At 40.4% G+C, this 23,169-nt stretch overlaps 1 long non-coding RNA gene across 5 annotated transcripts in view; it reads right to left on the reverse strand.

Moving 5' to 3' along the window:
- Positions 1-22,719, reverse strand: part of LOC114906198 — a 61,199-nt gene extending 38,480 nt beyond the window's left edge. For 4 of the 5 annotated variants that reach the window (XR_003796395.1, XR_003796396.1, XR_003796398.1 and 1 more), the window contains exons 1-4: positions 22,536-22,719; positions 12,486-12,626; positions 11,897-12,052; positions 11,358-11,460 (exon numbers count right to left, since the gene is read on the reverse strand). This is a non-coding gene — a long non-coding RNA (uncharacterized LOC114906198). The remainder of the gene's footprint in view (positions 1-11,357; positions 11,461-11,896; positions 12,053-12,485; positions 12,627-22,535) is intronic. The other variant, XR_003796397.1, reaches the window with a different exon arrangement.
- Between the last annotated feature and the right edge of the window lie 450 nt (positions 22,720-23,169).

The following is a 23,169-nucleotide window of genomic DNA, read 5'->3' on the forward strand; positions in this document are numbered from 1 at the left end:
GTCAGTCATGAGGAAGAAAAAAAAAAGTAGAGAGGGGGAGAGAATAGCTGAACAAATAACTGATTTAATTCAAGTCAACAGCACAATGGAAAAGGTCTACAAACTCCATGTGCTTAAGCTCTTAGAGCCACCACAGATATAATTCCATACCACACTGCTCTTAAGATTCCTATGAAATACTATCTTCCTTACTGTGTGTATCTTACTATGTGTATCTGTTTGATAAATGTCTATTTCTTGAGCTAATCCTGCATCTTATTTCTTGAAACCAGAAATCTTATGTAATTTAGAAAATAATGTAGAGTTGGGCTACATAAACAGAACTTCGGCAGGAAGTAAAATATTTAGACCTGATTATGACTTGGTGGTGGGGCAGAGAACAGACACACACCCCACCACAACCCAGGCTAGAAGGTTAAGGGCCTACAGGAACTGCGGCCAAGTTATTGTCACAGGACCACACATCCAATGAAGGTAACTTGTGGTAGAATCGCAAGAGAGAAAATTGAAGTGGCCAAGAAGATCAGACAGGTGGATGCTTCTAAAATTGGCAGGGAAATTTCTAAAGTGGCCTCATGACATCAGACTATAGCATCTGGACGTGACTTAGTTACTCTCCAACATTTCTGCTTAAGTAAGAGCTGGAAAAGTATAAACAGAAGCATCTTTAGAAATGAGAAAATGAGATGAGGGGCATAGGTGATTAGTGGTCAAGATGTAGAAATGCAATACAAACACACCTGAATCAAGTGGTGGCTACACTCACAGTCTCATCTAAGGTAAACTGTCCCACTCATAGTTCTGGAGATGAGGCAGTCTGAGAGAGCAATGAATTTTAGAATATGACCTGTCCTGTCACCCAAAGCTGAATGTACCAGGTGTGGGACACACTACCTAAGTGCTGTGTCATTGCACGACTCAGAAACTGACTACCCAAGCAGGGGGTGAGCTAAGCCATTTAAATCCTTGCATTGAGGAATAAAGTTTGTGAAATACAAAAAGAGTGAGGCCCATAGCAGAGGGAGCTGAATATTAAATGACAGCGCTGGGAAGCATGAGATGCAGCCAAGGACACTGGAGCAATAAGCAAGGTTTAGTGATGAATAACTGAAAATTTATGAGGAAGCAGAATATAAACAAAACTAGGAAGTAAACTAAATCTTGAGTAGATAATGAGGAAGGCAAAAAAGCAGAGAAAAGGAGGAATGAAGACGTGATATATGGCATAAGGTCAGTTAATAATACTACAGTGAATACTGAAAATTTGCTAAGAGAATAGATTGCAGGTACTCTCATCACAAAAAAATAGGTAACTAGGTGAGAAGAAAGTTAATTAGTTTGATGGTTGACTATAGTAATCATTTCACTACGTATATCAAATCATCAAGTTGTATACCTTAAATATATAGAATTTTTATTTTAAAAAAAAATGTTAAAGGTAGCATACTAGATGAATGATACAAACCCCTGTTGCTTGCATCTATCTTGGAACCGTTTCCAATCCTCAAACCATTTTCCTCAGAGAGGAAACTGAATTTCATTTTCTTTATTTTTTAATTGTCTTATTCAAATACTGGATTTTCTTTATTTGGACTCTTATGAAACCTTTGTCTACCTTAGAGGCTGGCCATGCATAGCCATGGGTGGTCCAAATTGCCTGGCTGACCCAAGAGAGGTCCATTTCTTGAAAATAAAAGAACCTACAATACCAGAAATTGCTAACAGAATTCCAGGCATAACTGAAGCTCACCAAGAATGTGAGTTTGCTCGATTTGGTTAGGGTGTCACAGTAGGGGATAAGGAAGTGAGAATCCCCCCACATATTAGAATAGAATGATAATAGCCACTAGGAGGCCATGACAGAGCTGTTAATTAGGCATTTAAAGCCATCAAAGATGATGCTGTGAGGGATTTGGCAACTGTTGCAATAGAGTAACTTTCCAAGTTTTTCTTTAATGGCCAGGTAGTAAATATTTTAGGTTTTGCAGGCCATATGGTCTGTGTCACAACTACTTTGCCACTGTAGCATAAAAGCAGCCATAGACAATACATAAATGAATGTGTGGCTGTGTTCTAATAAAACTGAAATCTGATTTTTGTATAATTTTCACAGGTTATAACATATTATTCTCCTTTTGATTTTTTTCAACCATTAAAAAATGTAAACACCATTCTCCACTCATAGGCTGTGTATATATATATATATATAAGCAGTGGGCCACGTTTGCCCCGTGGGCCATAGCTTGATATATAGAAATGGAAGGTTTTATCAAAGATGGTCATGCAAGTATTTTTTAACTTGATTATATTTGAGATACTCAAGGATATTCTGATGACTGTGTAAACTTTCTGTTTAATGGGTTACTCCTGTTCTTTTTTTTAAACCGTCTTAACCATTTTTAAGTGCACAGTTCAGTAGCATTAATCATATTCATATTGCTGAGCAACCAATCTCCAGAAATTTTTCATCTTGCAAAATTCAAACTCTATACCCAGTAAACAACAACTCATTCTCCCCCTCCCCTCAAGCCCCTGGCAATCACCAGATTTTTAAGAAACACTGTGTGAGCCAAAGGAGACCTGTATACAGGAGGGATTTAGCCCACAGGATGCCAGCTTACTCACACTATTTCACTTGGTGCCTTATAAAGTTGCTTAATCCACAGTAAGAAACAATTACATTAGAACAAAGATACACATACATACAAACATATAGCTGGAACAAAAATTTCACAAAGTACTTACCCTTTGCCAGATGGAGGCTAGTATCTTCTCATTTTTAAATATTCTATCTTCATCTGTTCTTTCCTAATCTATTCGAATCTATACCATTCCATTCAAAACTGCGACCTAGCTTTAAACACTACCCAAGGAAAACTGCCAACCCCAGGCCAAGCTGAACGGGTAGTACTACACACTCATGTTTCATACCACATGGGAAAAAGGTAACACTACAAACAAGTCAAAAATATAAAGAAGCAGAAGCTATGGGGTTATAAGAGCATTTATAAACACACTGCGTTCGGGACTTCCCTGGTGGTCCAGTGGGTAAGACTCCGTGCTCCCAATGCAGGGGGCCCGGGTTCAATCCCTGGTTGGGGAACTAGATCCCACATGCATGCCGCAACTAAGAAGCCCACATGCTGCAACGAAGATCCCGCGTGCCGCAACTAACACCCAGGGCAGCCAAAATAAACAAATAAATAAATATTTTAAAAAATAAAATAAACACACTGTGTTGGCCTGCAGCATTTAAACAAATTTAAGCTAACAGCTCAAACTCAGGCTCCTTGCAGAGAGCTGGAAATCCTGTCAATGTTGGGCAGCATTTTTACTGGACAACAATCAACAGGAGCCAAGGAGTAATAGCCTTCTCCTTTGGATGAAAGGTTCATGTTCCACTGGACCACAAACCTAAACACTCCCTCTTAGAAGCATCAACTGCTCTTTACCATTGCATTTGAAATCTTTATTTTATTTTAAGAGAATTCTCTTTTCCAATGTCTGTATCAAAAGTAGAGCAACAAAAGAAAAGCCAAAAAAGCAAAACAAAAACAAAGCAGTGTTTCAAGAAATAAATAAGAAAATAAGTATCAGAACCATCTTACACATTTACCCCATCTGGACCCTGCATGCATCTGCAGTTGCAACCCCTGAAATAAAGGATGGAGAAGCCAGTTGTTAATGGATGCATTGGAAGCTAGAAGAAACGAAGCAAAGTAAAAGAAACAGAGACTAAGTATAATAATCATATTAACTGCAGAACACAAAAGTAAAGACCCACAAACATATTTCCAAATAAAGTCGCGTTCTCAGGTACCCGGGGTTAGGATTTTATCTTTTGGGAGACACCCAGGGTGGCTTCTACGATGTCGTCGTAATGAATGACTAAAGTGGAGTCTGGTGAGAGCGGAGAGCTGTTGACGATTTTTCAAGTGAGAGGGAAACACGAGAAAAAAAAGACTGAACCCTCTTTGTTCTAGGATTTAAGAGATATTCAGAGTAAGGAATAGTATTCTTAGGCATAAGGAAACATCCATCAATTACAGTATGAGAGCTATTATATGTGTTCATAGAATTCCATATCTACCCAGAAGTATTGTAGATCGTAGATTTTTTATCAACTTGCACAAAATCTTAAAAAAAAAACGACCCACAAACTGCTGCTGTTGGTATATAAATATCTAACTAAACTGGGATAAGTCAGGCCTAGTACATTTGTATTCTCAGGAATTAGAATTGGGCTATCAAAAGTAGGAATCATAGTTAGCAAAGTGAACTGAAGCTGAAAGGATAGACAGCAAGCCAACACAATGCAGAGAGGTGAGGCCACGAGGGCCACAAACAAGCAAAACTTATGATAAAGGTGAAGCCCTCAGAACACTGTCAATCAACTATACTCCAATTTAAAAAATAAATAAAAGTATACAATTCAGTGGGGGGAAAAAAAGGTGAAGCCCTAAGTAAGCAGAACCTATGAATAAGCTAAAAATATGAGGCAGAGAAAAAAACTAAAACAAAGTGAATATGTAAGCCAATAGGCAATGGGAGAAATAAGACACAAAACTTAAGAAGACAGAGTAGCTCAGTTACATAAATGGCACAATCCTAACATGAAGATCTGCAAACTCCTGCTGCTGAGTTTCCCAAAGCTTCTTTGGACCCAGATCCCATCCCTAATGGGCATAACCATATTAAGGTCCCCCTATAATTGGCATTTCATGTGATCCCAGTCACCATTATTTCCCCACAAGTCACCAGCCAATAACCTGTCATTAGCTCACTGGTGAATTTGTTTCTAGCAATCAGAAGTACCTAACCAATAGTAAGAAGCAGAATAGCCCCTCAAGAGGAATGCAATTTAGGGAATTGGCTATGATCTTCCAGAAAATCCCTTGTTTTAAAGATGCTGTGCAAACCAGCTTGTGACATGGAATTTACATTTTATACCCACTTTAGAAGGTGAGACTTTGAGAGACTTGCTAGATGCTGCAAATAAGCAGTGTTAGGCAGCTAAACCAGAGAGAATAAAGTAGACATGTCATAGTGTCACCCATGCCCAAAATTCTTCTAAAGGAAACTGTACTGCAAACAAGTCTAGCCAAGAAAGCATTCTTGTGACCAAGAATCCCTCCTCTGAATCCATGGCTATTCAGATCAAGGGGAAGTAAGGATCAGATCCAAGGACAGATATCCACAAGCCGGTCAACAGCCTATGACTTGCTGTGACATGAAAGCTGTCCCCAAACAAGGATGAGGTAAGAAAATTAGATTCAACTTACAACTGAGGAAAAAGAGGGACAAAACCTCTGCAGCTGAAATGAATGGATATGCGATGAAAGAACATACCACAGCCTATGTAAGAATCATGAAGGATTTAAGTAATATCAACTGTAAGCACAGAAATCAGAAGCTAAAAATAAGCAAAAACTCCATTAGCAATAGAATAAAGAACAGAGGATAAGGAAACCAAACAGCAGCAGGACTCAAGGATATAGAGAAAGTAGGGTCGTGTAGTCATTTGTGAAACTGTCGCTTCCAAAGATGGTTAGCTATGGCATCTTTCGGATGTCCCATGACTGGGATGCCTTCTAGTTTTAGAGCAATTAAATGACTCTGGATATACCTATGATAGATGAGTTGTGTTAGTCTAAAGTACTTTGGGATTATAAAAAGGGAAAGAAAAACATTTCCACATAGCAATCAATAGGGGGAAATGTCCTAGACCTGCCAAATAACAACTGCTACCTCCACAGTCTCAGGAAACTTAACCCACAGGCAATCAGAGTCTCAATTTAATGACAACTGGGCAGCATGGAGAACAAGAGTGGAAAAAGATAGTTTGCAGAGAGAAAGATGAGGTAGAATGGAGGCCACGCCTTCAGAGGCTGCACAAGCTCAAGTTATGAATGAGAAAAAAACATAAAAACATAAGTATTCAGTAGCTAGGAGGTAGAGGAAGACAGAGTATGAGGAAACCAGTTGGAAGTAGAAGCAAGATGACATGCAGAAAACCAGAGAAATAAACTGAATCACATTAATAATGCCACAGTGGAGTCAAGTTCTGTAAACTTCTTAAACTGATCCAAATGAGCCCATTTCTTGCAATAAAATTTGGATTGCAAGGAATAGACCCTGAAAAGGAATGTAATAAATATGGAATTGGTTATATTGAAGCAGCAAGGTAGACAGCCAAGCAAATCACTTTTACATCCCAGAACATAATACTAATGACATACAAAGCACCCAGTCTGGCTACCACCTGTGCTCTCAGAAACTCAGAATTGTGAAATATGTACAGAAACAGGTAATCAGTAGCAGAGACTGGAGGTGAAAAAGTGCTCTAAGAGGTTATGAGGGGAGATGAGAGGCATGAACATGAGGAAGTCCACCATGACTAAGTAGAAACTATGAGAGCAAAAGTTATAAAGCAAAATATCACAGAGCAGATGTTGGCAAACCACAGCCCACAGGCCAAGTCCAGCACCATCTTTTTTTTTTAAATAAATATGGTTTTGTTGGAACACAGCCACATTTGTCTGTTTATGTACTGCCTCTGGCTGCTTTCATGCCACAGTGGCAAAAACCATATGGTCCACAAAGCCTAAAATATTTACTATCAGGCCCTTTACAGAAAAAGTTTGCCAACCCATCATAGAGGACAGAATAGGCCAGTGGAAGCAAAACTGAGAAGCCACACAAAAGAAACAGGGGCAGACAGAATATTTAAGTCATGTTATAAAAGCAGAAAACTGGAGAAAAAATTCTAAAACTCCTTCTGCTGAGATCCCCACTAGTACCCTATCACCCCCTGAACCCTGAATGTGCTGGACATTCAGAAAAATTAGTTATATACCACACAAAGAGAGGATCCCCAAAGGAAAAAGATTTATATTTAAAAGTAAATAAATAAAGCATGAACTATATGAAACTATAAAGTGAAGATAAACTATATCTTCACTGTGAAATGCAAGGGAAGAATAAACCATAAAGAAAAAAGATATTTGAGCTACATAAAAATGAACTTCTGGGCTTCCCTGGTGGCGCAGTGGTTGAGAGTCTGCCTGCCGAGGCAGGGGACGCGGGTTCGTGCCCCGGTCCGGGAAGATCCCACATGCCGCGGACCAGCTGGGCCCGTGAGCCATGGCCGCTGAGCCTACACATCCAGAGCCTGTGCTCCGCAACGGGAGAGGCCACAGCAGTGGGAAGCCCTGCGAACACAAAAAAAAAAAAAAAAAAATGAACTTCTATGTCAAATTGAGGGAAACATCTGTGACATATATGGTAGATCAAAAATCAGTGTGAAAAAGAAACTTAAAAATAAGACCCAAGAAAGATTTTTAACTGTTCCATCTCATTAGGAATCAAATAAATTAAAACATCAAGGGAGACCACTTTTCACCTTTGCAACTGGCAGATTTTTTAAAACCACAATATAGTATATTACTGAGGATATGAAAAAACAGGCATTCTCATACACTAGATGGAATTGTACATTTAATTCAACCTTAGGAAACAAACATGGAGATGTGCAAAAACTTATTTACAGGGATGTTCACATTAAGCATTATTTACACAAACTTAGAAGGGCAGCAATTGAACGAGGGCCCAAATATCAGATACAAATTATTTTTTATATTATAATGCCAATTAAAACAGATGTTTAATTTTTTATTATTAATTTTTTTTTTTATTAAACATGTTTCAGATGGCATGGGACAGTTTGAGATCTGCTGAATTTAAAAGCTCAGGCAACAAGGTTTCATTAATGACCCTAACGTCAACAACTGACAAAGACTGTCACTCCAACCAAAAATTCACTTTTGAACACAGAAACAAGGTAGTAAAAAAATAAAATAGAAAATAAAATTTAAAAATAGCGAATTTAGCAGACCTAATTCAATACTCTTGAAAACTAGGAAATTTTCTTCTGGAAATACAAGGTAGGTTCATTATAAGGAAAGCTATTAAATATAACAAATACAACAAAAAGGGCAAATAAAAAGACTTACTTCCATGTTCAACACTTACTAGACTGAGATCCCTGTTACTTTGTTCAGATCACATTTTGAGACGTCAATGGAAGGATTAATTCCTCCTAATCCTGAAAGCCATTTAGGGTTTGATATAGCAAATTACCAAAACCACAGCCCCCTACATTGACTGCTAGGAGAGTGATTATATCCAAAGTAACCTCTGTATCAGATTCACTTTTGGACCTACATAGGGTAGAAGACATGCTGGTGAAGAAGGTAAACACTAGAGCTGATAAGGTAAGAATAAGAACAAATAACAGACATAAAGACAAAGTCACTTCTAAGCCATCCAAAGAAAAGACCTGTGGCAAGGAAGAAGATCCTCTAAGGGATGATAATAACGTGGCCCATGAGGATTCTATCACTCTACCAAGAACTCAGGCCAATATCTAGGTGACTATTAAGTCATGCACATAATACACAGATCATGAGACACTTTCCAGTGCTAATTCAAGTAGAGCTGTGTTACTGTCATTGTATTACAAGTATTTTGAATAAAGATCACCCTGAATATTTGCTTTAACGTATCACCTCAAGTCTTATTTTAAAGTCTTCGTGTATATACAGTATAGAACAAGGATAGCATGCTATGGCCCATGGGCTGAATCCGGGCTGTCACCTGTTTTTGTAAATGAAGTTTTATTGGATCACAGTCCTGCCCACTTGTTTCCATACTGTCTATGGCTGCTTTCATGCTACAGGGAGGGGAAAGATGTATGAAAAATTAGGATAAACTCATAATTAGGAAACATGAGTAGTACTTCATTGATACTTGAGAATGGCTAAAATTTAAGTCATCCCTGAAAAGAAAAAAGAAAAAATAAGGGAACCATATAGGATAAACGAATAGCTACAGTGAGGCATATAAAACATAGTTCTTTCTGTATACATAGCAAATTTGTGAATGTGCTTTCTTGGTGAGCTTAATTTGAGTGGGAAGAAATTCAGAGGCAAACTGACTACTATAAGATTCCATACTTTCTAGGATAAGCTGTAAATCTAAGCCCCACAGAAAAGAAAATGGGTTGGGAGGGGAATATCTGTAGTCATAGTACATTTAACCTATGCCAGTAGTTTGCAAACTTTCTGTGAAGGGCCAGATGGTAATGCTTCAGTCTCTGTGGATCATATGGTCTCCGTTGCAACTACTCAACTCTACTGTAGTGTGAAAAGCAGCCATGGACAATAGTGAATGAGCATGACTGTATTCCAACAAAACTTTATTTACAAAAACGGGCAGCTGGCATGTGGGCCATAGCTTACCAAGCCCTATAGTTTATGTTAACTATCTGGACACTGTCACCTTACCAGCAATAAAATTTATGAAAGTATTAATTGTTAGGTATTCTTGTTGTTTTCCACTTGATATGAACAGAAAATAATTTTATCAGCATTGTCTGCTAAGGGAAGGCAATGTTTATGTGGAATTCGCGCTTGGACATGCTGATCTACACAGCAGGCTGCTCCAACCCCTGATACACCTACACCTGAGTTAACATTCTGCAAGCGATGGGATTTTCAGTTGTAACTCTGACTTTTGTGATTCCTTTTTGTTTGTGTAAAAGGAAGTATAACCTCATAGAAACTATACAACATAAACATCATGCTGGAGGATGGGGGTAATAATAAAAGGTGAGAAGACAATAAGAAATAGTGAATGGTGGTGTGGGAAAGAAATAAATGCTAATCCATCCAAAGTGGTCATCTCTAAAAGTTAGAGGGGCCTACACAACCCTTGCACCATCTCTCTTGTGCATCTGTATCTCCCTTCAAGAATGAACCACTCACATGTGCCCCTATATCCCAGAAGACGACAGTGATGAAGAGCCCACAAGGAGTCAGGAAGTCCCAACAACTAAGAACGTGCTCAAAACATTCTAGTGCTTCAAGTAAGGTAGCTGAGATATTTGGAGTGTGACTCACACAACTCCACCACTGGCTCCCTGTGTTACATGGGTGAGAACACTTCTCTGATCCTCAGTTTTATTATCTGTAAAGGAGGAACAAATCCTACTTCCCAGAGGTAATGTTAATTTAAAATGAGATAGCAAATAGGTGTAAAGCACTCACCTAGAACATAAAAGCCACTTATAACTAATAAGCACTATTATTAATATTACATGACTTTAGAAAGGAAATTTTCAAATGTTGTATGTGGGTGCTAGATGACTAGCCTAAAGAGAAAAGAAAAAGAAAAAACAACAGACCTGCTGTCACAAAAGGAAAGGAGGATGGATAACAAGGCTAGGGAAGTCCTAGGGCAAGAAATGGCATTCAGACAGCAAAAGCCAAATTTATACATCCCACTTTGGCCCAGATAGAGAAAGTGACAGAAGACTTTTTTAACTGCATGCTAACATTCATATCCTTATACATGAACAATGTCATTTTAAAATAAGTTCTGGCGAAGGATACAGAATGCAGGGACTCTCTTTGTATCAACGACTATTCCAGACTTCTCTGTAGGGAAAAGACCATGTTTCTATCATTCAGGTTCCCAGTGCAGGCTAATCTACCTAATTCTGCCAGCAGGAATTATCCAAACACACCAGAAACTATACCAAGAACATTATGTTATGAAGGCACCATCTCAAGACCATCCTTATGAGAAAAGGTGACTTTTATTGCTTCCATAAAAAATGGCAGATACCAAGGAATGATATGGCCCTCGGGTATTAACTCTGGATGGAGGAGCTACTAGCTTAAGATAGGGGTGGCTTCTGCAGAGATCTCCCAAGAATGGCCATTTTATAGATGCTGTCCAGTTTAATTATGAACCATTTCATTATTCCTTAAAGCCTATTAGGGGGCTGATCCCTGAGGAGCCAAAAATGAATGCTGGTCCAATTGGTTTAAATGGAGTGCACAAGAAGATGCTGCTGCCTCTGAAATTACTAATCCAAAGTGCCATATACTTGGCGGCTGCTGAAACAACAAGCTTCTGCTAATGAGCTGGCTTTTGACAAGATGTATGTAGCTCCATAGTCTGATAAAGAAAAACTCTCAACAAGTCTGGTTTGAAAGATTAGACTCTCCCCTAAGGGGAGTGTAATCAGTGTCATGTTGACATTATGGCATGCAGCTTATGCCACCGAGTTTACTTGGGAACGATTTCAGTTCTCGTGACCCTCTGCAGGGGTGTTCTCAGACTGGGTAAGCATATAATCCACCCCAATTGTTTTGAGAAGGATATATCACAGAATAAACTGCAGGCTTTAAAAGTACTGGCCCCTGGAAATGACATTTCTAAGAGCCTCCCTGACAGGAGTCAAGGCAATGTCAGTCTTTCCTCCCCCCCACTTACCTTAATCACTGTGTTACCTTAATCACTGAGAAGACCCCCTCTTCTGCTGCACATGCACTCACATGGAAAATCTGGTAGACTCTCTAAAACACTTTTCAAAGATATCCTTCAAAATTCAGCCTAGTGAGGGGTTACAAAAAGGAAAAAGATTGCTTTCATTATCTATGACCTTCCCATACTCAGCTTGTCAGCCTCCACTGCACTGATAGACAGTGGAATGTATGAAAAGGGAGAATGGGAAGGGGGGAGAAAAACACACAGTATTGCTTAGTCCAACCCAACCATTTTTTAATGCCATTTTCACACCAAAATGGAGAAACTTCTGATATAACATTTATGATATATATTTACTTATTTATTGGTTATTTATTCTTTTGTCTAGTCTCATAGGAATAAAAGTCCATGATGGCAGGACTCTGTTAATATCTAGAACAGTCTCTGGCACTTAGTAAGCACCTAATAACTGTCTGTTGAAGGAAGGGGGGAAGTGCCACGTCACAACCATCTCTTCTCTACCACCAACTGGGGAACCCCACCGAAACCACCACCAACTTACCAAGACTTCCTAACGGCTTCACAAGGACATCCAGGGCAATGATGCTTCATTCTGGCTTGCTGGTGAACCCACTGGGCAGGAAGCCTCAGGATAAGTGACAGGTAGGTCTTAGTGTTGCTCTTGACCCAATGACAAGGTTTCAGGCTGCCCAGGAATCTGCATTTTTAACAAGCATCCCAGGTGATTTTATGCATAATAAAAAAAATCACACCATGGACATTTCCTTCATCAGAGGAGCACAATCTCAGAGGCTATTATAAAAATCTTTCACAGTATGGAATAATAATGTTTCTGTCTCACATGGCCTCCTTGGACTTAGATGGAATCTAGAGGAAGCACTGGGTGGAAGACACAGTATTGGGCTTGGATTCAAATCCATTTTCTATACCAACTAGCTATGATCTTGGGCAAGATATCATCTGCAGAAATGGGAGAATGGGAAAAGAAGAGGTTAGGCTCAGTACTCTCTAGTGTACTCTGAATATTTTAAGACCTTTTTTCATATCATAATGGGAAAGGCCTAGTAAGACTACCTTTCCTGGCCCTTCCCACTAACTGGGCAAGCCCACCAGAGCCACTGACCACTTACTAAGACTTCACAATGGTTTGATAACCATGTGCAGGATGCTGATTTGAGTCTCTTCCAATTCTCTAGTAACCTCACTGGGCCAGGCAGGGCTCAATATACCTCTTCACCAGTGGCATGGTTTCTGATCGAGTTTGGTGTCACCTGTAGGATAGGGAGAAGGAAGAAGAAACAAATGTAACAGTCAAGGTATGAGATCTAGCTTTAATTTTACTTTACCATAGTCAAGTCATCCAGTCCACACCATGGACCTCAGATTACACTCTTGCTAAGCACTATTATTAGCATCACAATTATCTTTATCTGGCAAAGACTGTTGCAACGCAAACAATTATTATTTAATAAGGATTCTTGCCTCCATTTTAAATGAGGTAACTTGGGTACAGAGGCACCAAGTAACTATACCAAAGTGTTAGAACTCAGATCTGAACTAATGCTGATCCTCCTAGCTACCTACCCTCTTTAGACCTCAATCAATATCCTATCTTTGAATGGAGGTAAACTTGGTATCTTAGGGGCCCTTCTATGCCTGGCAATTATGACCCTTTATTCCATACTCCTGACTAAAAGGCCCCCCTAAAAGTGAACTAAATCTCCATCTACTCATCATATGGCATTTAGTTCACACTGATGAGGAAAGGTAACAAAACCCTGGGCTCTGGACCAAGGCCTGTCATTTACAATCTCAACTCCCACCAGGACTCACTTTTCCCATACCTGAAAAGTAATAGAACATATCTTGTCCCTTATCAGCTGTGTGGGTTACCAAAAGGATCACAAGGAGCTAGGTAGGCCCGCGGCTAGTCCCCTACCTCCAAAACTCAACCATGAGGAATGGGGCTCTGAAACCTAAGACCCACACAGGACAAGCCAAAGACCCCCAAATGGTCCTTTCTTCCCTAAGGAAGCAGCCTTCTGCCTCTAAGTTTCCCAGTCCCTAGCTGTTTAGCATGAAAAGCAACCCAGAAATCTAGCAATTCAGTGATGGCCCAAAGCCCAGGCTATTAATTATTATCATTAGATACTGGCAGCACCAACTAGTGCAACTAGGTTTCCTGCTATTGCAGTGAGATGCAGGCAGCCCTCAAACCCCAGGAAAACCCAAGGAGCAGTTTCTCAGGGCTCATTTTTAACTGTTTCACCCACAGTGAAATATAATAGTGTCTTATAATCTACTAGTGATCATGAGACCCAGGAGAAAGCTCTCCCACCATAGGTGGGGAAGATTCATAATGCCAAGTGGTATGTGTTGGGGGCGGGGGGGGGGGGAGGTGAGGAGGCAGCCTTGATGGGTTTGAGCCTTCTCTTTATTGGATAAAGTAAAGCAGCCGTTACTAGAGCAAGATCTGCACACCCATAAGCAGCTGCTGCCACCAGCAATTATTTAGCTTATGAAAGCCCAGAGGGACATGGGTAGGAAAGGAATGTGTACAGGGTCTAATTGGGAAATAAACAGTAAGTGTAAAGCCTGATGCGTGAAATGCCTGCACTAAGGAGCCAAGAACAGTTAGTAGTTAAGCTAGTGCCTTTCTCTAAAGACAGAGATCTTATTTCCACCATGCCCTACTCCCACCCGGCCCAGCTCTTTTCCAAACTAAACTGCTCCAGTTTCCAGCCCCCTCAACCAACCCATTTATTCCACTTCTGTTCAGGTCAGCATATTTCAAAATGGAAACCATTTCAATGTTTGTCTTAACTTTCAAAGTCATAAACACACGCTGTGAAAAAAAATTCCAGAAATACATTAAGAATACATAGAAAGTAAAAATCACAAAATCCCAGAAAGTTTAACACTTGGGGTATATGCTTCCAATTACTTTTATGTATGTGTACAAACATGAATTTTTATTTAACAAAAATTAGATGAAACCATAGCCTTTCAATTAATATACTGGGTACATCTTTCCAAGCCATATACTCATCTACAAGACTATTTTCATTTTTAATGCAATATTTATTCTGCCCACTAATATATATTGCCAAATTGCTCCTACAAAGGATTACACTAAAATTGGACATATCCCACCAACACTAGTATAACATTTTTTAATCTTTGCCCATGTGATAGGTGTTAAATGTAATATTGCATTTTTTATGAATACAGACATTTTTTACTAGGAGAATTACAAAGATGAGTAAGATATGGCCTCTGCCCTTGAACTTAAATGAAGGGAGATAGACACAAACAGGTAACATGTACCATTATCATATTCATGATAAAGATAAATAAGATTTCAGTTCATGGTGCTTCCTTTGACTCTGCGGCTATTGCTAACAGAAAAGGGCCAAAAGAATATTAGACAGTCGTCCAAATTAAAAATCCATTTACTAAAATTCCAAGTAGTTGTGTTAATGCTGACTATCACATCAGTGGCACTTCGATATCACTTTGTTGTTTCTCCTTCATCAATTCTTAAAGGAAAGAAAAAGCAGAAGCAGCTGAGAAAACCAGCTGCCCCCCACCCCCCAAAGCCAGTGAAGTGAATGAGGTGCAGGGCAGTATATTATTGGAAGGATTTACTGACACTGGATCTGGACTTCCATTTTTCCTTCGCCTATTATTTCCAGTAAACAACAGTGAGCTGCAGCCATTTTCTTTCAGAAACAAAATGTCTTCTCTCCCTAGGACTCTTATTCCCAGGAAGATCTGCTTGTACGTAGTTAGGCTGCAGTTTCCATACCATCTTGGAAAATACAGATAAGAATCAAAAGAGATTATTTTTCTGTACCATAATGGGTCAGATACAGATGAAATCAAAATGAATGACAACACAAGTACTTTAAAAACCCACCCAACAAAGATGGACGAATATGCAATAAAGCAGATACAGCAAAATGTTAATTGTACCATCTAGGGGGTGAGTATATGGGTTTTCACTGTACAATTCTTTCAATTTTTCTGTATGAAAATTTTCATAATAAAGTCCTGGGAAAAATCCAGCAAGCGGCTTGAAAATAACACTGTAAGGCCTTTCCCTCCATTTTACTCCTAGAATGAGACTATCTGATATTCTCTCCCTTTTGCTTTTTTAGATCTACATTTCTTGCATCAGACTTGGAGCTCTCCAACTTTTTAATGAAGTGAAATGAATGACAATATACTCACAGACACGTTACCAAGACAACATGCGGTGGGTTAGAGAGGGTTGAGGGAAGGGCCCTAAGCTCTTGGAAGCGCAAGCTTACTACCTGTATAAGTCTGAATAAGTGAATGTTTCAGAAATCCCATTTCTCAGTTTAAAAATTAGCATTCAGACCCTCTAAACATTTGCCTCAGCCTACTTTTCTGCTTTATCTCATATTAATTCCTTATTTCCCATATTTTCATTGCAAAGAGCTGTGTAGGAAGGAGGGGGGCAAGGCATAAGGTACCAAAGCATGAAATGTCCATATGCTTCAAGTTAGGATATAACAAAAGGAATTTTAATTTCTAGGGTTGAAGCTCGAAACTTGATGCTGAAGGACACCGTATAACTGACTGACTGCAGGACCCTGGGGGAGGCCTTATAATCAGTCTCCTAGTTTGAAGTGTGTCCTGGCTGGCCCATCTGTAAAACAGGAAAAAGACTCGTCATAAGTAATAACGAATGAAGTAAATAAATGAGTTTCTGAGATGCTAAAAGTTATCTCCGGTGAATGGAGAGGGGAATGAAACCATGACTGTTGAGTGATATTCCAAAAAGGGTAGGCAATCTTTTTCTAGGGCCAGCCTTTGTGGGTCACCATGTCTCTGATGTGGCTACTCAACTCTGCTGTTGTAGGTCAAAGAGGCCACAGACAACACATCAACAAATGAGCATGGCTGTTTTCCAACAGAACTTTATTTGCAAAACCAGGCAGCCCGTGGGCTGTATTTGCCCACCCCTGATCTAGAATATGGGGCCCACATGGGAATACCATTTGGAGGATGACCTGAGGAGGAGTGAAAAGTGGATGAGTCTACAAATAGAAACCATTTAGCAAACACTAGACAGTGAGGATGAAGCTCCTGATCTGGCAGCTTTCACCCAGGTTCCACCAAGGAAGAGACTGTCAGCAGTAGCAATAGTAGCAACATCTGTAAATACCAAGGACTGAAATGCAAACACAAAAATAGCATTATCTCATGAGAAACTCTTGAGAAGATATATACATAACTAGAAAGAAACAGCAAGTTTCTGACCACACGCATTTTGAAGAAAACAGTTGACAGTCCAGAGCCTGTGGAGATCACGTTAGCAGGCACACAATAAATGTTTGTTGATGAGTCATTCATTTATTCATCCAATAAACATTTACTGAGGCCTACTAATGTGCCAGGCTGGGCTCTGGAGATGAAGACACTGTCCCTGCCCTCAAGGAGCTCACAGTCTAACTGATATAACATAGGAAGGGAGACAGGCATATACACAGACAATTACAATACAACCTGATAAGTGCTGTAACACTTATCAGGTTGTATTATAATGGCCGATGTAAAATTTCTTTCCAGGGGGTGCTGCTCCAGGCTGCTGCTGGCTGTAACATCAAGAGAGGGGAGGAACAAATTGTAGAAACCAAAGGTTAAATGCTTTCAGGCTATTTCTAATATCCAGGCTCTCCCTAACTCCTGATCATAAATGGATTTGGGAACTAGACACTGGCATGACGTAAAACGGGACTCCCATCCTTAAGATAGGCACAGACCTCCAGTAAAGGACCTTCCCAATCACTTCCTCTACAACACAAGTTCTGTTGTTGTTGCTTTGTTTCATTTTGTTTTGTTTCATTTTGCTTATTATACATCTGTCAACCTCCCCACCACACGCATAAGCCTAGTTTAACATCTGCAACTAGCAAAATGCTGAAACATGGGAGCTTACAACTAACTGAATTAACCCAGCATAACTGGGTAACAAAAAGCAAGTAACAGCTCACTTGACACCTCTAAATCCAAAAATCCCCCTTTCACTGACAAAATAAAATTAGAATGTTACTAAATATAAAAGAGATAGTATATAGCTCATGGAGTGGGAATAATAATTTAGAAAGGCTTAACTAATAAATATAATTAAACAGATCCTTTGAACCACAAATAACAGACTCAGTTTCAGGAAACCAAAATAAGATACCTTATCCCCACAAAAAACCTTTGAGAATATATAATCTAAATCACCTCCATATTATAAATAAGAAAAATGAAACAGAGAGATAACACACTCTTCCCACCACCTTCTCAAAATTCAGTGAGAGGTAGTAAGAGACTCCTTGAGGAGAAATTACTAGTGTTAACTGGTCATTTGGTTCAGATCATTTTATACAAAGATAGGATGGAATTTTTGTGTGTCACATACTGTTTCTTAATAAGGCCTAAGTTTTGTTTGTTTGTTTGTTTGTTTGTTTTTTGCTGTACGCGGGCCTCTCACTGTTGTGGCCTCTCCCGTTGTGGAGCACAGGCTCCGGACGCGCAGGCTCAGTGGCCATGGCTCACGGGCCCAGCCGCTCCGTGGCATGTGGGATCTTCCCGGACCGGGGCACGAACCCGCGCCCCCTGCATCGGCAGGCAGACTCTCAACCACTGCGCCACCAGGGAAGCTCCAGGCCTAAGTTTTTAATGGGTCTTCTGTCTCTGCAACCGCAAATTGCGCTGATGACATCAATAAATTGTTTCTGCTTACACTGAGATCCCTGTCTTGGGACCCAATGTCTCTGAGGCCACTATTTTGTATGCTTAACATACTATTTTCCCCTAAAGTCATTACACTGCTCTTATCTACCCTGTTCCATTCTGCCAATTGTCAGCCCACAAGCACAATGTCTTCTCAGGTGTTGTGGTTTGTTCCTATTACCATTTTACATCTCCAAAGAATTCCGTGTTATCTACAGATGTGAACATTCCACTATGTCCATATCCTCCCCCAGATCACTCATAAATATTCAAAAGAACACCAGTCCCCGAATGGATGGGGGGAGGGGGACTACTGTTTTGTGTCTTGTCTACTTGGTTGCCATGTCTTATTAAGGACAAAATGTTGCCATGTCTTCTCCCCACACCCATAACAAGGGAGCATCACTGCTGTACAGCAAACAGTGCTTTCCTTTTAGATGAAAAGAAATGGTTATCTATTTAAAGAACAAATAAATGTTATTTCAAAATGGCTACCAAGAATTTGACATGTATTCCATGCAGCAGTTTTCTTTGGAATCACAAACATTTCTTCATACTCAATGGCAACAAACATATACCAGGAGTGTATGTGCAACAAATGAGGTTTGTCATTTGCAACAAATGACAAGGGGTAATAGATTCTCACACAGAACACATAATATAGAGCTCTTACAAATAGATAACATTCAGACCCAAGTCGAATAGTTCATAAAAGGAAATAGGAGCTATCAATTAACATTTAAGAGTCCAGCCTCGGCAATAATCAGAGAAATGTACCATAAATCAAAGATACCATTCTTTTACATATAAAGTAAGTAAAAAAAATTTTATGTACCTAAATGACTGGGTACAAAAATTGACAACGTTTGGAATGCTATTTGGCAGGTCTTTACAATGTTCAAACTATTTGATGAATAATGCTAATTCTGAACTCTGTTCTATAAAGAAATAACTCAAAATAGATAAACAATAAAAACTAAATGAAAAGACATTACATAATTTAAAATACTGAAAATCTTAAGCTACTTCCATACAACAAAATATCATGAAACCATTCAATGACAATCACAGAAATGTTTAACATGGAAAAATGCACATTATAAACACAAAACACCATATAAAATAGTACAAATATGTGATCACTGTAGAAAAATTCAGAAAGAATGAAAAAAAGTGAACACATTTATTAACACTGGTTATCTCTGGGTGGTGAAATTATGGATCTTTTTCCCTCATACTTGATGGTTATCTTCAGATAAAGCTACAATGGGTATTTACCAAATTTCTACATTGAGGGAACTATTCAAACTTAATGGAAGAAAAATCACAAAACAGAAGATAGAGTGATTTGACCACAATTTCAAATTTCTACTAACCAAAAATTTAGAAACAAAAATTAAAAGGCAAACAATAACCTGTAGTACATATTTCTAACATTACAGAAATCTGAGTAAGAGCCTTTATTTACAAAACACATTCAAATAGATAACAATAGTAAACGCTAAACTAAAAACTCCAACAGATAAATCAGTATAAGACATGAACTAACATCACATGGAAGAAAATAAAACTGCTAAGAAACATATAGAGGAAAACAGAATCCAAACTTACAACCAAAGAAATGCAAAATTAAATACTGTTTTTTTAATCCATTAAAATAATGTTTTTAATAAATACTACTCAATGCTTGTGTGGGTAAAAATTGGTACAACCTTTTCAGGAAGAAACTTGGCAATACATATTAAGTGTTAAAAATGTTCATACCCTTTGACACAGTAATTCCGCTTCAATGAATCTACCCCAACCAAATAATAAAAGAAATCCATGTATTCTCTTTTATTATAAGAAAGAAAAGCAGTACCCTCTCCTTTACTATTTAACCTTGGTATTAATACCAAAATATTAATAATGGGTAAGGAAAAAATCTCTACTGCGGTAAATGACTGGTTGTCTCAAAGCGTCAGACCAGATCTCAAATCAGGCAAAACAAGAAGGGTGTGTCCAGCCTGCCGCAGTCGGCCATTTTAAACCCTCTGCAGAACAAAAAGCACAGAAGACAAGGGTAGGTAAGGATGGCCACCCCACTAGGCTCCAAACCAATTCTTTACTTTTTGTCTTCAACATATGTAACCCTGTACAATGCACTGAATAAAAATCAGGAAACAGGTCTCCTTTCTTATACATCATAGATAAGTTACAAATAAAATTTGAAACCATAAAAGAAGGGTCCTTTAAATTTGCCCCATGATTTTGGTGGATAAATATAATGTTTAAGAGCATAGGATTCCGAAGCCACAGTACCTGGATAAAAATCCAGTCTCCGTCATTCAAACGGATATAAAGTCTTGGATTTACTTTACCTGTGTCCCTCAAATTTCTCATTTGTAAAAGATGAATAACGGTACTGCTATTTCATAAGACTGTCCAGAGTACTAAATTAGTTAAGGCATGTGTAAAAGCATGTAGACCCAGTACTTGGCACACAGTTTAAGCTCCAAAGACGTTTAAGCATAATTATTATTATAGATAGGGAAACAGGCCCAAAGAAGGAAAATGACCGTATGAGATCACAGCTAGGATTACTGAAAAGACCTGTCTCAATTTTGAATCCTGTGCCCTTTCTTCTATATATCTAACTGCTAAATTACTAGTTTTAGCAATTAACAGTAGATCCTTACTGACAGCCCTCTAAGAGCCATGACAGTGCTGCTGCCTAAAAAAAAAATAGTCCCCCTAGACGAAACCGTGCTCAAAGTTCTACAGAAAAAAATAATTTAGAAGAAAGGGTGTGAACCGAGGTCACCTTCATACCACCATTATCATTTGCCTAAATCCTAGGTTTAAAGCAAAGTGGAACAAGCACTTGGAAACAGCCAAATCCTCACCCCTACAACCTCAAGGGGAGAAAACCAAGGGCTTCTGACCATCAGTAGGTTCTCACAATATTGCAACCGCTGGGTTCTGCTACTCTGATGGAATGAGAGAATGTGTCCAGAGCCAAGGACACCGGCCCACGATCTGCAAGTCCGACAGAGCCCTCCAGAGGCGTACTGCCCAAATGTGGCCTTGTCTCCAAGTGCTCCCGTTTTACGCATTTCCTACACACAGCCTGCTGCCGTAACCTTTTGTAAAGTCATCATCGCCTCCGCATTTTTAAACCCACATTATCTATAGGCCAGAGAGGGGCTAAGATTCTGGGTTACTATCTGGTGGATCTGGCCACAGCCTAAGACAACTCCAACTCAGGCTAAACCCCCTCACCCAACTAGAAAGGTCGATCTGCTCCTCTGCAGGCCCTCCTAGCCCAAGATGGCCAAGCAAAAAGACAACTTACCTCCCCCCTCGCCATTTTGCAATCTTAATTACACGTACGCTACGCACCTCCCCTCCCCGTCATTCCGTTTGAAATACGCATGCGCGCCTCTCCCCTCCTCCCGTTAAAGCCGTCACAAAGTCGTCTCGAATGCGCATGCGCACCTTCACTCTTCCCTTCCGCGTCTATCAACTACCGGCAACTTTGCTTTCCTAAATACGCATTCGACCCACCCCCCTGCCCCAAGCCTTGCGCGTGCGTACCTCCCGCTCTCCCCAATGGTCGCCCCCCCACCACACCCCCACAGACATCAGACCTCAAATACAGTGGACCCTCCGCGGATACGGAGGACTGACTATACTATGCCGTTCTACATAGGCGACTTGAGCATCCGCGGATTTTGGTATCCGCGGGGGTCCTGCAACCAATCCTCCGCGGTTACCAAACGACGACTGCATACCTGCACGCTACCGCGCCGCGCATCCCCACATTCTCAAATACACGTGCGCACCGCGTCTGTCCTCCCACCCCAGTTTTTTATATAAAAGTGCCTGATGATATATGGATGTGTTTCTTGCTATAGTTGTGCCCCAGTGCTCAATCAAGGAGAGCCATTACCAGCCTTCCCTAATGGGGGTAGGTGTGATAAACTAGGAAGTGGAATACGGGAAAGACGTCATTGCTTGCAGAGCAGATGCCAGATCCAGATAGAATCCGTCCCGACCCTCAGGGAGGGGCTTAGAGTACCCTCGGATTCCGTAATAAGAGCCACCACACTGAACAAAGGCAAAGAAAGCTATCATAATCTCCTAGTCCTACAACCTCGACCTTTAAATACACCTTCTACTGCATATGAGGAACTACAAAAAATTTTAAAGCAAGGAACGTTATGGAAAATGCCGACGCCCAGGTGCCTCAACCCTGATTAATGGAAAGAAGTCTGTATTACTTTCACAATGGGAAGTAAATGCTCAACATCCTTTTGTAGATCTGAGGCGCGTACTGTCCCCCATTTTTTCCTCTCGTGAACCGGGAGAACACACAAATTAAGGATCCCCCTGGGCCGAGTTCCCTCCGCCGCCCTCCATGTTCTTCCCCTATGTCGTTCCTTTACCTCCTGGCTGCATCGAAGGTCATAGCATGAATTCTTAGCGCCGGCCGTCCCAAGACAGGGTGAAGGGAGAGGCGGCACAGAGTTCGCGGCGCCAGGGTGGCAAGAGCAGGCCAAGGTGGCAGTGGACAGCAGGCAGAGGACCAGCCGTACCTCCAGCCGCAGCGCAGATGCCCAGACAGCGCCGATGCCCAGACAGCGCCGCCTCTCCAGGATCGCCGCAGTGTGCTTCAGGCGCATGCGCTGAGCCCGCCCTCTTCTCCCCACCCCTCCACCCAGCCCCAGCTTTCCCTGAGGCTGACCCTCCGGTGTTCCCCCTCGCCCAGGTCCCTGGCCCATCCTGCTTCTTCAACCTTTCTTCCTCTTGGTTACACCCGTTTTCACCACAATCCTTCCCTCAGCCCATCTTCCTTCGTCAGTCCCTCTTCTGTTCTTAGCCCACCATTTCATTGCCAGTTGGCTGCCTTTATTCGCTCTGTTATCCTTAGTGGCCTTACCCGTGTATTCTTGGCCTTGCCTGGTCTGCAGCCCTATTGGGCCTCTTACTCCTCCCCTTGTGTGTCTGATGTTGCAAGTTGTAAAAGATACGGCAAAAAATGCTGTTTAAAAGATACTGTATCCACACAATCTTCTCCAA

Source organism: Monodon monoceros, unplaced genomic scaffold, assembly GCF_005190385.1.
Source record: "Monodon monoceros isolate NGI ecotype Baffin Bay Population unplaced genomic scaffold, NGI_Narwhal_1 Super_Scaffold_22, whole genome shotgun sequence".
In the NCBI taxonomy this organism is placed as follows: domain Eukaryota; kingdom Metazoa; phylum Chordata; class Mammalia; order Artiodactyla; family Monodontidae; genus Monodon; species Monodon monoceros.